The following is a 15,370-nucleotide window of genomic DNA, read 5'->3' as shown; positions in this document are numbered from 1 at the left end:
GCTGCGAGCGCATGATTTGGGCTAGCAGGATAGATTTGAGCATCACTTCCTTCCCGGTAAAGGTTGAGTGAGTGGACAGGGTCCTCAGGAGAGAGGATGGAGTGACCAGAAGAGCCTCGACAAACCAACAATGGAAGGGGACTGAAGAGTATTCAGAAAAGTAGGGCAAAGGAGGGGTGTGCGAGCAGAGCCAGGGCAGCCTTATCAGGTCTCAAAAGAGGTCTGGTATGAGTTGAATCCAGGTGCTGGTGATTCATCCCTATAATCCTAGCTACTCAGGAGACTGAGATCTGAGGATTGTGGTTCAAAGCCAGCCCAGGCAGAAAAGTTCATGGGACTCTTATTTCCAATTAACCAAAAGTGTCACTGTGGCTCAAAGTGGTAGAACGCTAGCTTTGAGCAAAAAAAGGCTCAGGGATAGCGCCCAGGTCCTCAGTTCAAGCCCCACAACCAAAAACAAAACACAAGTGACATTTGGAAAGAGTTGGGGTTCAGCAAGTAGATGATTACAGATTTTGAGAGGACTGTTTCCATTTAATAGGGAAGAAAATACATAGATTGAAGAATGAGTAGGAGGTGAGGCAGGAGTCAGCAGGTACAAAGTCATAGAATGGTGAAGGAAGAAAGACATTAAGAATCATCACTTAGTTCTACCCACAAATTTGGCAGATGAGGAAAATTTTACCAGTTCCACCACCCAAAAAGTAGTCAACAGGTCTTAAACATCACAAAGAAAGCAAAAGTGAGAGACAGAAGGGACTTTTAAGGGAAGAGAAAGTCCAATTATTTCAAGAAATAAAACCATATATTTGTAAAATAGAGAAGGAGCATGAAGAGAGATACACTATATAAGAAAAGGTGGAGAATAGAGGGAAGAGACAGGAAGTGAGGTGTGTTGATTGAAGGATCAGCCTTGGAAAAGAACAAGAGTCCTGCTAGCCAAGAAGATGGGAAAGAGAAAGCATAAATAGAGGGAAAAGAAGAGAAAAGATCCACCTTGAATGGGCTTAAGTTCAATCAAATAAATGGTAGAAGGGGTGGCATTGATCAAGATGCATAGTACTCATAACCTGACAGCTAAGTGTAACCTCTTTGTACAACTACTTAATAATAAAAAGGGGTGGAAGTATAGCTCAATTGGTAAAACACTAGCCAATGAGCGAAAGCATCAGGTACCAAGTTCAAGTCCTGATCTCAGACCAAAAATAAAATAGGTAACAGCATGATCACTTGGAAGTGAAGAGGTCAAGTGAAGGGCATTAAAGGGACTTGTAAATCTAGAAGAACACCTGCAGAAGAACAATGGAGTCTATAATGATGAGAAGTTCTGTGAAGGCACATTGAAGCCTCTCTCGAGTTAGATGGCAACTGTCCACTAGTAACAGGCCCCTTATGATGTTTTGATTCTCCTGTAATGCTTGACAGCCAAGGAGACAGTCCCAAGAATGAGACTGTAGGGTTTACTCACATCTAGCTTTCCTGGTAGAACATCAGGTAGGCAAGAGATTCTAAACACTAGTAAGAGTCTAGCCAAATAGTTAACCCTGTAGTATATGTTGAACAAAACTTGATAAGAAAGAAGAGAAACAGGAGGTGTGAGTGGGAATGAGGAACTGATTTGAGTAGGGAGAGGAGTGGAGGAGATAAGTGAGTGATGGGCTGGGAAGGTGGCTCAGTGGTAGAGCGCTTGCCTTGCATGCATGAGGCCCTGGGTTCGATTCCTCAGCACCACATAAGCAGAAAAAGCCACAAGTGGTGCTGTGGCTCAAGTGGTAGAGTGCTGCCTTGAGCTGAAGAGCTGAGACAGCATCCAGGCCCAGAGCAGGTCCCACTACCAACAACAAAAAAAGAAAAAGAAAAAAAGAAAAGGAAAGAAAAGTGAGTGAGAAGAGGAAATTCAGAGTTCAAGCTCTTGAAGGTCAGCCCTTCTAAATGATACTGAGATAAGAGGTCCAACCACCTCCTATCTCAATGGAACAGAGAAGTGGAGCAGAGAAAGAGGCTGTAATGTTAAGAGTTGAGGGAAAAGAACTGAGAGCCCATAGGGTAGGATGCATTAGATCTGTGTGGTCTTGAAGTCCCTAAGGATGGTGATAGGGGACAAGAGATGAAGAAAAACTGGGCTAGATGTACAAGTGATTAAGCTCACAATGCAGATGTTGATGGAGGACGTTTGTGCTATGAAGACAGGAAGAATGTGGCAAATGCAAAGGTTTATTCAAGAAGGGACAAGGAAAATGGCAACCTATGGGAAAGAATAAAACAAAGCACACCATATATCTAATTACCTCTGTCTCTTCAATTACCTCTGTCTCTTCTCTACCTTCCTCTCTTCCCCCTTACACACACACACACACACACACACATGAATGCATGCATGAACACACCCACCCTTGAAAAACTTCTGATGGTTGAATACAATCAAGATGCTTTATCCTCCTCCATGGCCCCGCTTGTTTTGGTTCCTATCCCCCTCTCTGACCTTGTCCCTTCATCTTTTTTTTTTTGGGTCCGGTCATGGGGTTTGAACTCTAGGCCTGGGCACTGTCCCTCAGCTCTTCAGCTCAAGGCTAGTGCTCTACCACTTGAACCACAGCGCCACTTCCGGCTTTTTTCTTTTTGTTTATGTGGTGCTGAGGAATCGAACCCAGAGCCTCATGCATGCAAGGCAAGCGCTCTACCACTGAGCCACCTTCCCAGCCCTCGCTTCATCTTTTTATCTGTTGCAGCCACACTAACTTTTCTATTCTTGAACATCCCAGCTTTCCCTTTTCCTCCACCTTTGCTATAGCTTTTCCCTTTTCCTAGGACCCTTTGCTCTCAAACTTTTACCTGGTCTTTCAGTTGGTTCTCAGCTTCAACACCACTCACGCTCTCAGAGAGGACTCTGCTGATTAGCATATCTAAAAGTAATGTACCTCCTTACTAGCCTCCACATCATCCTATTTTCTCACAACAATACTTACTGATTTCTTCTTTAGTTTATGTTTATATTTTGACAGTGCCAGGATAAAATTCAAGGCCTCACACATCCTAGGCAAGTGCTCTACCTCTGAGCTAGATCCCTCCTCCCTTTCTCCCTTCCTTCCTCCCTCCCTCTCTCCCCTTCCTTTCTCCTTCCCTCCTCCTCCCTCCCTTCCTCCCATCCTTCCCCCTCCCCTCTCTTGCCAATACTGATGTTTGAATTCACTACCATTCAGTCTTGCTTAGCATGTTTTCTTTTTTTTGGGGGGGGTGGGAAGTCCAGTCATGGGGCCTGAACTCTGGGCCTGGGCGCTGTCCCTCAGCTTTTCAGCTCAAGGCTTAGCCTTCTACCACTTGAGCTACAGTGCCACTTCCGGCTTTTTTCTTTTTGCTTATGTGGTGCTGAGGAATCGAACCCAGGGCCTCATGCATTCAAGGCAAGTTCTCTACCACTGAGCCATCTTCCCAGCCCTTAGCATTTTTTCTCAAGGCAGTCCCTCTGCCACTTGAGCCACACCTTTACTTCTAGCACTTTGCTGGTTCATTGGAAATAAGTCTCTCAGATTTACCTGCCTAGGCAGGCTTTGAACTCTAAATCTCAAATCTTAGCCCCCTGAGTAGCTAGAATTATAGGCATGAGCCACTGGTGCCCAGATCTTCAGTTTGTTTTTATTTGTCTGGTCTCACTGGAACGTAGCCTCTAAAAATGCAAGTTCCAGCTGGGTACCAGTGGCTCATGCCTGTAATCCTAACTACTCAGGAGGCTGAGATCTGAGGATCATGGTTCAAAGCCAGCCCAGGCAGGAAACTCCATGAGACTCATCTCCAATAAACCACTAGAAAACTGGAAGTAGTGCTGTGGCTCAAGCAGTCGAGCTCTTGCCTTGAGCTGAAGAGAGTAGGGACAGCGCCCAGCCCCAGAGTCCAAGCCCCACAACCAACAAAAAAAAAAAAAAAGCTAGTTCCTTTGTCTTCCTTAAGTGTGCCACTCTATGTCTCCTGTCTAGAAGAACATCCCTACTGCTTAGGAAAATGCCCTACACATTGTAAGCACTCAATATATACTTAGAAAATGGAAGTATGGATGAATAATGAGGTAAAGCAGGACAAAGTTCAACTATATATTTGTGGTTCAGATAGGATCTTGCACTTAGAATCAGATATAACTTTAGGGACAGAAATGAGAATAACTAGTTTTCAGGAGTAACCCTAGAAACAGATTTGGATCTGATTGAGAGGCTGAATTTTATTTGGGGGGTTTATTGATTGGGATGTATTTAGATTTGAGGTCAGGGTTACCATTGGGGTTGGTTTGAGTTGTGATTTGGGTTGAGGTTAAATTTGAATTAAGTATAAGCTTTGTGTCATTTCAGCCTTGTTAGGAGGCCTCAGAGATTTCACTGGTCTGTCCACAGACACCACTATAGAGACTGTGTTTCCCTGAGTTTAGGCACAAGACTCCAGTCATCAGCCCTCCCACCCAGGGAAAGCCCCAAACCAACTGCTGGTCTCCCCAAGAAAGAAACCAAATTTCACACAATCTCTGAAACTGAGATAGAAACCAAGATTAGCCCATCTCAAGTACCATCATTTAGCACATCATAAACCCCCATGACACAGCCCTAGCCAGTACTCCCCTTCCTTCCTGTCCCTAGCCTCTCCCTGCCCCTTGTCTTCCTCTTTCTGTCCCTCCATGTCCCCAGGTCCCAGCCTTCCTCTCTGGCCTTTTCCCACCCCCTTGGTGGTTCCCTACCCTCTTGATTGCCAAGACTTTTTTGTATTTAGCTTAGCATAAGAGAATCAGAAACAAACAACAGGAAGTATTTTATGAAAATAAAAAGATGCACAGAGAGGAGAAAAGGAAGAAAAGGAGCAGGGGCCATGAAGGAAACCAACAATGGCACAAGAGATCAGACTCTATTTTAATGGCACTGGGGATGTGGCTCAGTGATAGTTTGCCAAGCAAATAAATAAGAGCAGATACAGACCAAGAAATTTGAAAGAGGCATTAATGGCTTTTCTTCTCCCATCACGTCTGGGCAGCCACCAAGATCTGTAGGTTTTGCTTAGAAACACTCTGCCCTTTCTGCTCTCTGACTGTGTATAAGTGCAGACCCCTGTAATCTCCTTGCTAGGGCTTTGTAAGACCCTCCTCACTGTTCTCTGAAGACTCCAGTGAAATGTAAATTTTTTTTTTTTTTTTTTTGTCAGTTGTGGGGCTTGAACTCTGGGCCTGGGCGCTGTCCCTCAGCCTTTCAGCTCAAGGCTAGCGAACTACCACTTAAGCCACAGCACCACTGCCAGTTTTCTGGCAGTTTATTGGAGATTAGAGTCTCATGGACTTTCCTGCCTGAGCTGGCTTTGAACCTTGATCCTCAGATCTCATCCTCCCTAGTAACTAGGATTACAGGCCTGAGCCAGAAGTTTCTATTTTCTTTTTTTCAGTCATGAGGCTTGAACTCTGGGCCTGGGCTGTAAAATACAAGAAATACATTTATTGAACTGGATATCCTTGTCTTAAATAAATAAATAAATAAACCAGATGTTGGTGGCTGTTGCCTGTAATCCTAACTACTCAGGAGGCTGAGATTTGAGGATCCCTGATTGGTTTTTTTTTTAACCAGAAATTTTGTCTTTCATGTTTTGCTTTGTTTTATTGTGCTAAGGCTTGAACTCAGGGCCTGGATGCTGTCCCTGAACTTTTGTGCTCAAGGACAGAGTAGTTCTACCACTCCAGCACAGCTCCACTCTTAGTTTTTTGGTGGTTAATTCTCACAGATTTTCCTGTCTGAGCTGGCTTTGAACTTTGATCCTCAGATCTCAGCTTCCTACGTAGCCAGGATTGCAGATGTGAGCCACCAGCAGCTGGTACCTTTCATGTTTTAATAGTTTTAACTGTTATTTCTTTTCATCCCATAGAAGTGGAAAGGTATAGTCTCTTCCCTCACCCTCTTAACTGTCATGGTCGACTCTTCTGTAGCAAGAAGTTTGTTTTCTGATTGCTTGTGACTGGGTTTTTATATAGAGACTAGGCTGCCTTTGAACTCTCAGTCTTCCTGCTCAGCTTTCTGATTGCTGGATTACAGGCTTTTAACACTATATCCAGTTCAATAAATGTATTTCTGAGGAAGGGGAGACTGTAAGCAAGCTAGTTACACACAAAGAATTAGGTCAGGGCTGGGAAGGTGGCTCAGTGGTAGAGCGCTTGCCTTGCATGCATGAGGCCCTGAGTTCGATTCCTCAGCACCACATAAGCAAAAAGAAAAAAGCTGGAAGTGGCACTGCGGCTCAAGTGGTAGAGCGCTAGCCTTGAGCTGAAGAGCTGAGGGACAGTGCCCAGGCCCAGAGTTCAGGCCCCACGACCGAACTCCCCACCCAAAAAAAAAAAAGAAAAGAAAAGAAAAAAAAAGAATAGGTCATTAATCAGAAAAGCAAAAAGGTCAGGTAGGGGTGACATCAACTCCAGGCCAGGTGTTCAATTTCTTTCTTTTTTTTTTTTTTGGTCCAGTTGTGGGGCCTGAACTCTGGGCCTGGGCGCTGTCCCTCAGCTCTTCAGCTCAAGGCTAGTGCTCTACCACTTGAGCCACAGCACCACTTCCGCCTTTTTTCTTTTTGTTTATGTGGTGCTGAGGAATCGAACCCAGGGCCTCATGCATGCAAGGCAAGCGCTTTACCACTGAGCCACCTTCCCAGCCCCTACAATTTCTTTTCTTTTCTTTCTTTTTTTGTTGGTTGTGGGGCTTGAACTCTGGGCTTGGGCACTGTCCCTGTGCTCTTCAGCTCAAGGCGAGCGCTCTACCGCTTGAGCTACAGCGCCACTTCCGGTTTTCTACTGGTTTATTGGAGATAAGAGTCTCTCGGACTTTCCTGCCCGGGCTGGCTTTGAACCATGATCCTCAGATCTCAGCCCCCTGAGTAGCTAGGATTACAGGCGTGAGCCACCAGCGCCCGAATGAGTGTACAATTTCAAAATTACCTTGTAGGCTTTCTGCTATTGATCCAGCTAGCCCCACCTGGCTTGCCTAAAGCCCACATTATGATGGACAGCTTCATGTAGCCACCTTCTGGCAAAATGGCCTTTGCAGGGGAGGGAGGGATGTTTGTCTATTCCATTCCTCCATCTAATACATAATTCAAATCATTGAGACTTAAGTACTACATCATTGCTGACAAATGGCTCATATTGGCAGGATAACAAGAAGAGCTTGAGAGCTTCCATTCTGTTGTGAATCATTTTGGCTCTTAAGGATGCACGGGTCACATGTAAGGAGAAAGAGTAGAATAAGAATGTGTCCAGTAATTCTACTAATTCAGGATGGTAACACTGGTCTCCAATCAAAAAAATTTTCAAACCAATTTGATACATGACTTATTTGGTGTAAAAACAACTTGCTTTCCCAAGTGCTGCACATAGTTCTTCTTGTGCATAAAACAAAAGGTCCAGGCCACGCTGGTTTTGGAGGGCAACTTCAGCCAAGGAATTGACCTGAGTGTGGAGGTCTGTGATGGCCGTCTCCAATCCTCACAAGTTCAGGTCGAAGGTTTTGCTCAGCATTTTGGTGTCAACATCCCCCTTCACCTAGAGCAGCAGTCCCGACAGCAGAAGCCCTAATGATCCCTATGCAGACCAGGGCTGGTGTAATCACAGCTCTCTTGGCATAGGCCAGATGGGGCACCATGAGGTTGAAAACATCTTCCCCTCTATATACTAGAACCTGTGGCAGCACAGAAGCCTTTTTGTAAAGACCCATCAATAGGTGATTTTAGGCCATCAGTACATGCAGAACAGGTTTCCTCAGGGGCAATGTAAACAATATTAACTTAAAAAAATCAATGGGTAGTGATATTATTTTGTTGGGTAACATTCCCCATGCATGCTGAAGGCATTTGGGTGATTGAGTTGAGTGGGCCTTTAACAAAACATGAGGTGTTTCCCTGGATATCCCCCAGGGTAAGAACTGGCCCTGTGGAATTGCATACCTTTCTATACCCTATGGCAGTTGGGAGCCTAGCCCCGTGTAATTAGTGGATCTGGACTGAAGACATAGCTAGCAGTCTTGTGCTAGATCTGGCAGTCTCGGTCATTGATTGACCATCCCCACAGTGGCCTGCAGCAAATCATACAAGTCCACCTTTGGGAGGGCAGGATGTTCAGTAGGCTCCTGGGGAGCCAGGGGAGCTAATTGGAAAGGGTGAACAAAAGGGATGTTTGAAGTCACCCAAAGGACCAATTTTCATGGGTGGTTGGGATCATTGGAGCCTCTAGATTATGAAAGAGACCCCTGGGTCCCTTCTGGTGACCCAGAATCTCATTTTCTACATTTTGACAGTTGGAGTGTCTATTTCAATTTCCTGGGAAGACAGAAAATTTGAGCCTGTAACCTTCTCTCGTAAATGAGGTCTCCACATTCAAGGGAGTCTGTACTTGTCATCACTACTGCCCCATGCCTATTTTTTCTAATCTGTCTTGCTCATTTTCTCCTCAAAAGTGACTTCAGTCCCTCCATCTTAAGGGAAGTTGATGGGTGAAGATCCATCTTCTGTAATTGCTTTGAACTGCGTAGGGGCATTGGCTCTTCCTAGCCAGGGAACTGAAGTCTTGTTGTCCTAGCTCATCAAGGAGTGACATGGGAAATTTAGTTGTTGGACTGCCATGTCATAAGGAACATTCTTTGAACTGGAAAGGAAGCCATATGAGAAATTAGGGAGGATAAGAAACCACAGAAACAATAAAAGGAACAGTAAATTAATATCCCCCCACATATTAGTATTATAAAGACAACCAGCAATTTTTTAACCTCATGGTTAAATGTTTTTTAACCAAGTAGTAAGGAGATCATTAAAGCTAAGAGCAAAAACTGGGTGCTGCGGGTCCATGCCTGTAATCCTAGCTACTCAGGAGGCTGAGATCTGAGCATTAAGGATCAAAGCCAGCCTAGGCAGGAAAGTCTGTGAGACTCTTATCTCCAATTAACCACCAGAAAACCAGAAGTGGCACTGTGGCTCAAGTGGTAGAGTGCTAGCCTTGAGCTGAAGAGCTCAGGGAAAATGCCTAGGCTCAGAGTTCAAACCCCACAAATGACAAAAAAAAAAAAAAAGCTAAGAACAGAGTCAGATATAAGCATTAATCTGAGTGTGCAGATCCTGAAGGACTAAGGAGACATTATCTAGGTTTCTGGAATATACACACAGTATTTAGATACCTTAGGTCCAAATGGCTGAGTGTCATTATCTTGAGGCTCTGGAAGAGCCTCCGGCCTTACCCTCTCTCCTTGACCAAATGAATTCATATGCCTGGTGCCAGACCAAATACCTTAGGCAATGCTAGCATTTTACTACCCACTATAAACAGAAACAGCAAGCGACAGGCAAGAGTGTAAATTCCTGCCCAATTACAAGGTAGACAGGTAGTAGCTAGCATTAGATAGGCATGCTTATGAACTATTTTCTTTTTTCCTTTTTTTTCCTGGTTGTGGGGCTTGAAGTCTGGAGCCTGGGCACTGTTGTCACTGAGCAATTCAGCTCAAGGCCAGGGCTCTACCACTTGAGCCACAGCAACACTTCCAGTTTTCTAGTGGTTAATTGGAGATAAGAGTCTCATGGAGGGCTGGGAAGATGGCTCGGTGGTAGAGTGCTTGCTTTGCATGCATGAGGCCCTGGGTTCGATTCCTCAGCACCACATAAGCAGAAAAAGCTGGAAGTGGTGCTGTGGCTCAAGTGGTAGAGTGCTAGGCTTGAGCTGAAGAGCTCAGGGACAGTGCCCAGGCCCAGAGGTCAGGCCCCACAACTGACACACACAAAAAAATAGTCTCATGGACTTTCCTGCCCAGGCTAGCTTTGAACCATGATCCTCAGATCTCAGCCTCTTGAGTAGCTAAGATTTCAGGCATGAGCCACCTGTGTCCAGCCTTAAGAACTATTTCCTTTTGATCTCCCACCTTTTGTTACTTTTGAAAGGACAAGCACAAGTGGCTCCTTTCAGGATCTGACACCATCTCCTCTTATCTGAACAATTCTTCCCAAATGCCTTGATGGTCCCTCATTGCCAGGATAAGCCTTGTCATGGTGGGTCTGGTAGGTCTCTTCTCCTTTCTGGGATAATGTCCCAGTTGGTCTTTTTGCTCATTGCTGAGATGAAGTATCCCAGTTGGCTGAATCCCATGTTTGAGGGAAGTGAAAGACAGATCAGGTGAGAATCATCGTCAATAGACTCTGATTTCCAATCTAAGCAACAAGGAGATCAATAGAAATAGTTTTAAAGCAAGGCTTACATGGCGCTTATGAAGAATCAAAGTTAAATTTGAGCCAGATGCTGGTGACTCATGCCTTTAATCCTAGCTACTCAGGAGGCTGAGATCTGATGATTGTAGTTCAAAGCCTGCCCAGGCAGAAAGTCTGTAAGACTCTTGCCTCCAATCAACCCTAGAAAAGCAGAAGTGGAGCTGTGGCTCAATGTGGTAGAGCACTAGCCTTGAGCACAAGAGCTCAGGGACAGGGCCCAGACTCTGAGTTCAAGCCCCATGATCAACAAAAAAAATGTTAAATTTGACAAATAAGTACTTGTAACTTAGTAACTTAGACTTTGAACAGGTTGGTTACATACAAAAGGTCAGGCAGGCTCTCATCAACTTCAGACCAGGTGGTCAATTCCTTTCTAGCTGTGCAAAAACGACATCTGTTACTATCTCTTCTGTATTATTATTTTAAACCAGGCCTTGCGGACTTCCCTGATGGTTCAGATAGACTTACCTGGTCTGCCCCAATCCACATTCCAGCAATAACCACACCTGGCTATAATTTGTACTTTGCCCCTCTCTGGGTCTGACTGTATTTGCTACATGGACCAAATCTATAATGGCAAAACCTAAGAGTAGTATTGATGAGAGTTTTGAAACAGCAGCTGGTTAAACAATCTAGTTATTTTTAATTGTATTTTAAGATGCTAATTAAGGGGCTGGGAAGGTGGCTCAGTGGTAGAGCGCTTGCCCTGCATGCCTGAAGCCCTGGGTTCGATTCCTCAGCACCACATAAGCAAAAAGAAAAAAGCCGGAAGTGGCGCTGTGGCTCAAGTAGTAGAGCACTAGCCTTGAGCTGAAGAGCTGAGGGACAGCACCCAGGCCCAGAGTTCAGGCCCCACGACTGGACCCAAAAAAAAAAAAAAAGATGCTAATTAAGGGGCTGGGAAGATGACTCAGTGGTAGAGTGCTTGCCTAGCATGCATGAGGCCCTGGGTTCGATTCCTCAACACCACATAAGCATAAAAAGAAGTGGCGCTGTGGCTCAAGTGGTAGAGTGCTAGTCTTGATCTGAAGAGCTGAGGGACAGTGCCCAGGCCCAGAGTTCAAGCCCCACGCCACCCCCCCCATATAACCTCCCCACCAAGATACTAATTAAAATGGAATCAAGTAGATGTCACTAAGCTTTCTTGACTACAATGAGGAATACAGGAACACAGGCCTGTCTGGTATCTTTTTTTAGCTCTGTATCAAAGGCAGCTTAAGTACTTGGGAAACAGAAATATTAAACAGCAAAAAGTAGCATTTTAATTTTACATACTCATTTAAAAGGCAATTCTTTAGCTAGGTGCTGATGGCTCACACCTGTAATCCTAGCTACTCAGGAGGTTAAAATCTAAGGATCACAGTTCAAAGCCAGCTCAGACAGGAAAGTCTGTGAGACTGCTATCTACAATTAACTATGAGAAAACTGGAAGTGGTGCTGTGGCTCAAAGTGGTAGAGAGCTAGCGTTAAGCAAAAGAGCTCAGGAGCAGCACCCAGGCCCAGCTTGTGAGAAACTTATTTCCAATTAATCACAGAAAAAGCCAGAAGCAGTGGTGTTACTCAATGGTAGTGTGCAAGCCATGAGCAAAAGGAGCTCAGGGAAAGTGTCCAGGTCTAGAGTTCAAGCCCCAGGACTGACAAAAATAAAGAAAAAAAAAAATCGGCTGTAGGATTTCTTTTTTTTTTTCTTTTTTGGGTCCGGTCATGGGGCCCGGACTCTGGGCCTGGGCACTGTCCCTCAGCTCTTCAGCTCAAGGCTAGCGCTCTACCACCTGAGCCACAGCGCCACTTCTGGCTTTTTTTTTCTTTTTGCTTATGTGGTGCTGAGGCATCGAACCCAGGGCCTCATGCATGGAAGGCAAGCACTCTACCACTGAGCTACCTTCCCAGCCCCGGCTGTAGGATTTCTTTAACTCAGTAGCAAATGACATTTTTTGCCCTTAGTGGTTAATACTAGAAAAGCAAAGACTAAAACAACACAAACTTTTGCCAACATAAAACAGAACTTCTACTTTTTTTTTTTTTTTTTTAGTCAGTCATGGGGCTTGAACTCTGGGCCTGGGCTCTTCAGCTCAAGGCGAGCACTCTACCACTTGAGCCACAGTGCCATTTCTGGTTTTCTGGCAGTTTATTGGAGATTAGAGTCTCACAGACTTTCCTGCTGGGCTGGCTTTGAATCTCGATCCTCAGATCTCAGCATCCTGAGTAACTAGGATTACAGGCATGAACCACCAGCGCCTGGCCTCAGAATCTCTACTTGTAAACACTGCTAGAACAGAAAACATTTAGAACAATTTTGTCAGCAAGGCACATTAGCATAGGAATTGGCTTTTGAACCCTGCCTAGATAGGTCTTAATCTTGAGAGCCTGAAAGGAGGGGCAGGCACCTCCCAAATTATTATTATTATTATTATTATTATTATCAGCTCTGGGGCTTGAACTCAGGGCCTGGGCACTGTCCCTCAGCTTCTTTTGCTCAAGGCTAGCACTCTACCACTTGAGCCACAGCACCACTTCCAGTCTTTTCTGTGTATGTGGTACTGAGGAATTGAATCCAGGGCTTAGTGCATGCTAGGCAAGCACTCTACCACTAAGCTACATTCTCAATTCTCAGTTCCCCAAATTATTTTATAACTTATAAAAGTTCAAACTTTTGTAGAAAACTTTTTTTTTTTTTGGTCGGTTGTGGGGCTTGAACTCTGGGCCTGGGCTCTGTTCCTGTGCTCTTCAGCTCAAGGTGAACATTCTACAGCTTGAACCACAGTGCCACTTCTGGTTTTCTAGTGATTTATTGGAGATCAGAGTCTCATGGACTTTTCTGCCCAGGCTGGCTTTGAACCATAATCCTCAGATCTCAGCCTCCTGAGTAGCTAGGATTACAGGAGTGAGCCACTGGCGCTTACCACTTTTGTAGAAATTTAAGGTGGGTCTAACAACGTCCATCCTATACCAAAAGTGGGTCATTTTGACTCACTAAGGTTTCTGAATTTGCTTGGAGACAATTTTATAGTCTCCCCAACATTTCTTTTTTTTATTTTTTTAACCATGTATTTTAAGCAATGGCCTTACTTTGTTTTTCACCCAGTTTTTTTTTAGACCAGAGCACTTTATATACCAATTTATATTGAGGCTATATTATATTACACAGAGATTAATTTTTTTCTTCTTAAACACTTTTTTTTAAGTTCTTAAGCACACACTGGAGGACATTGGACTTACTATTGGAAGAATTATATTTCTAGAGATTGAAACCCAAGAGTAGTTAGGTGCAGGTGCTATAGAAGGAAGTAGCAGAGGGGAAGACAAAGACCACATAAATGGAGACTAAGAAAAACGAAGGCCATGGACTGGGAAGGTGGCTCAGTGGTAGAGTGCTTGCCTTGCATGCCTGAGGCCCTGGGTTCGATTCCTCAGCACCACATAAGCAAAATGAAAAAAGCCAGAAGTGGCGCTGTGGCTCAGGTGGTAGAGCGCTAGCCTTGAGCTGAAGAGCTGAGGGACAGCGCCCAGGCCCCACAACCGGACCCAAAAACAAAACAAAACAAAAATGGGTGGATAGAAGTGATGTCATTGGGACCTCCAAATGTTATAGCAGCACAGACCAGCAAAGATCATGACTTTTTAGAGAGGATAAAGGAGTTTATTATTGGTGACCTGAACCAGGCTACTGCCAGAAAGAAATTCGGGTCCCAAGGAGGAGGAGACTCTATTTTGTTGTTGTTGTTTCTTGTTTTTACCAGTTGTGGGGCTTGACCTCAGGGCCTGGGCGCTGTCTCTGAGCTTTTTTACTCAAGACTTCAAATCATAGCTCTATTTTCTATTTTTGGGGGTGGTTAATTGGAGATAACGGTCTCAAGGTATAAGGAAACTGAGTCAGGAGGTTATCAGGATAAAGAAAGGGCAGAAAGCTAACTCAACAGGTTTTATTCAGGAGAGAAGCCAGGGAAGGGTGACCTAGTCTCCTTCAGCCTGGCTGAAGAGGAAACGAGGGGGTCCCCCTTACAACTAGGGTTCTTTGAATATTAGGCAGATAGAATGCAGAAGGGGGTGCAGATGTAAGCCAGGTGAAATGGAGGTGGGGAGGATGAGCAATGTTTTTTTGACTAAGGAGTTTGAGGGTCTCAGCAGCCTCTGTGTTAGGTGCATCAGTATGAGGCATGGTCTTGGTCTCAGGCTTTCTTCTCCAAAATCTCAGGGTATGTTTGTTCAGGGGAGAGAGGAATGGAGATGATTTAGCAAGGTCTGCTGCAGGGACACTTCTAAGATATGGCTGCAATAGGGGGTAGCGGGAGGAAGATGAGTGTTTTAGGCTAAGTCATTTTCCATCACATGTTTTTTCCTTCCTGGGCTGGCTTTGAATGCAATCCTTAGATCTCCTGAGTGGCTAGGATTATAAGTATAAACCACCAGCACCTGGCTAGACTCTGGGTTTTATCCAAGCTATTTACACACAAAAAAACCTCAGGTCATAGCCAGACGTTGGTGGCTCATACCTGAAATCCTAGCTACTCAGGAAGCTGAGATCTGAGGATCTTGGTTCAAAGTCAGCCCAGGCAAGAAAGTCCATGGGACTCTTATCTCCAATTAATCACAGAAATAATTGGAAGTGGCTCAAGTGGTAGAGGACTAGTCTTAAACAAAAGGAACTCAGGGACAGCACTCAGGCCCCAAGTTCAAGCCCCAGGAGTGGAAGAAAAAAAATTAATCAGAAAGGCAAAGGTCAGATAGGGGTAACATCAACTCCAGGCCGGGTGTACAATTTCAAAATTAGCTTGTGGACTTTCTGCTATTGATCCAGCTAGCCCCAACTGGTCTGCTGGAAACCCACATTTTGGTGGACAGCCTCATGTAGCCACATACTGGCAAAATGGCCATAGTTACTAGGAAGGGTAACTTTGTCTGCTTCAATATAGCCTAGGCTTGTCTGGAACTCACAATCCTCATGCCTCAGCCTCCCTGGTGCTAGAATTGCAACCGTGAAATTCTGAAGCTGTCCCTAATATGGAGCTGTAGAATCCTGGGTTGTGTATGTACTTGGGGTTATCTAAATCTGATCTGTAAGGGCCATAATATGGGCAGCATCCTTCAGAAGTAAGATGAGACCTATAATGAGTATAAGCCAATC

The sequence above is a fragment of the Dipodomys spectabilis genome, unplaced genomic scaffold, assembly GCF_019054845.1.
Source record: "Dipodomys spectabilis isolate Male_0828 unplaced genomic scaffold, ASM1905484v1 ptg000085l, whole genome shotgun sequence".
Lineage (NCBI taxonomy): Eukaryota > Metazoa > Chordata > Mammalia > Rodentia > Heteromyidae > Dipodomys > Dipodomys spectabilis.
This window is presented reverse-complemented; position numbering follows the sequence as displayed.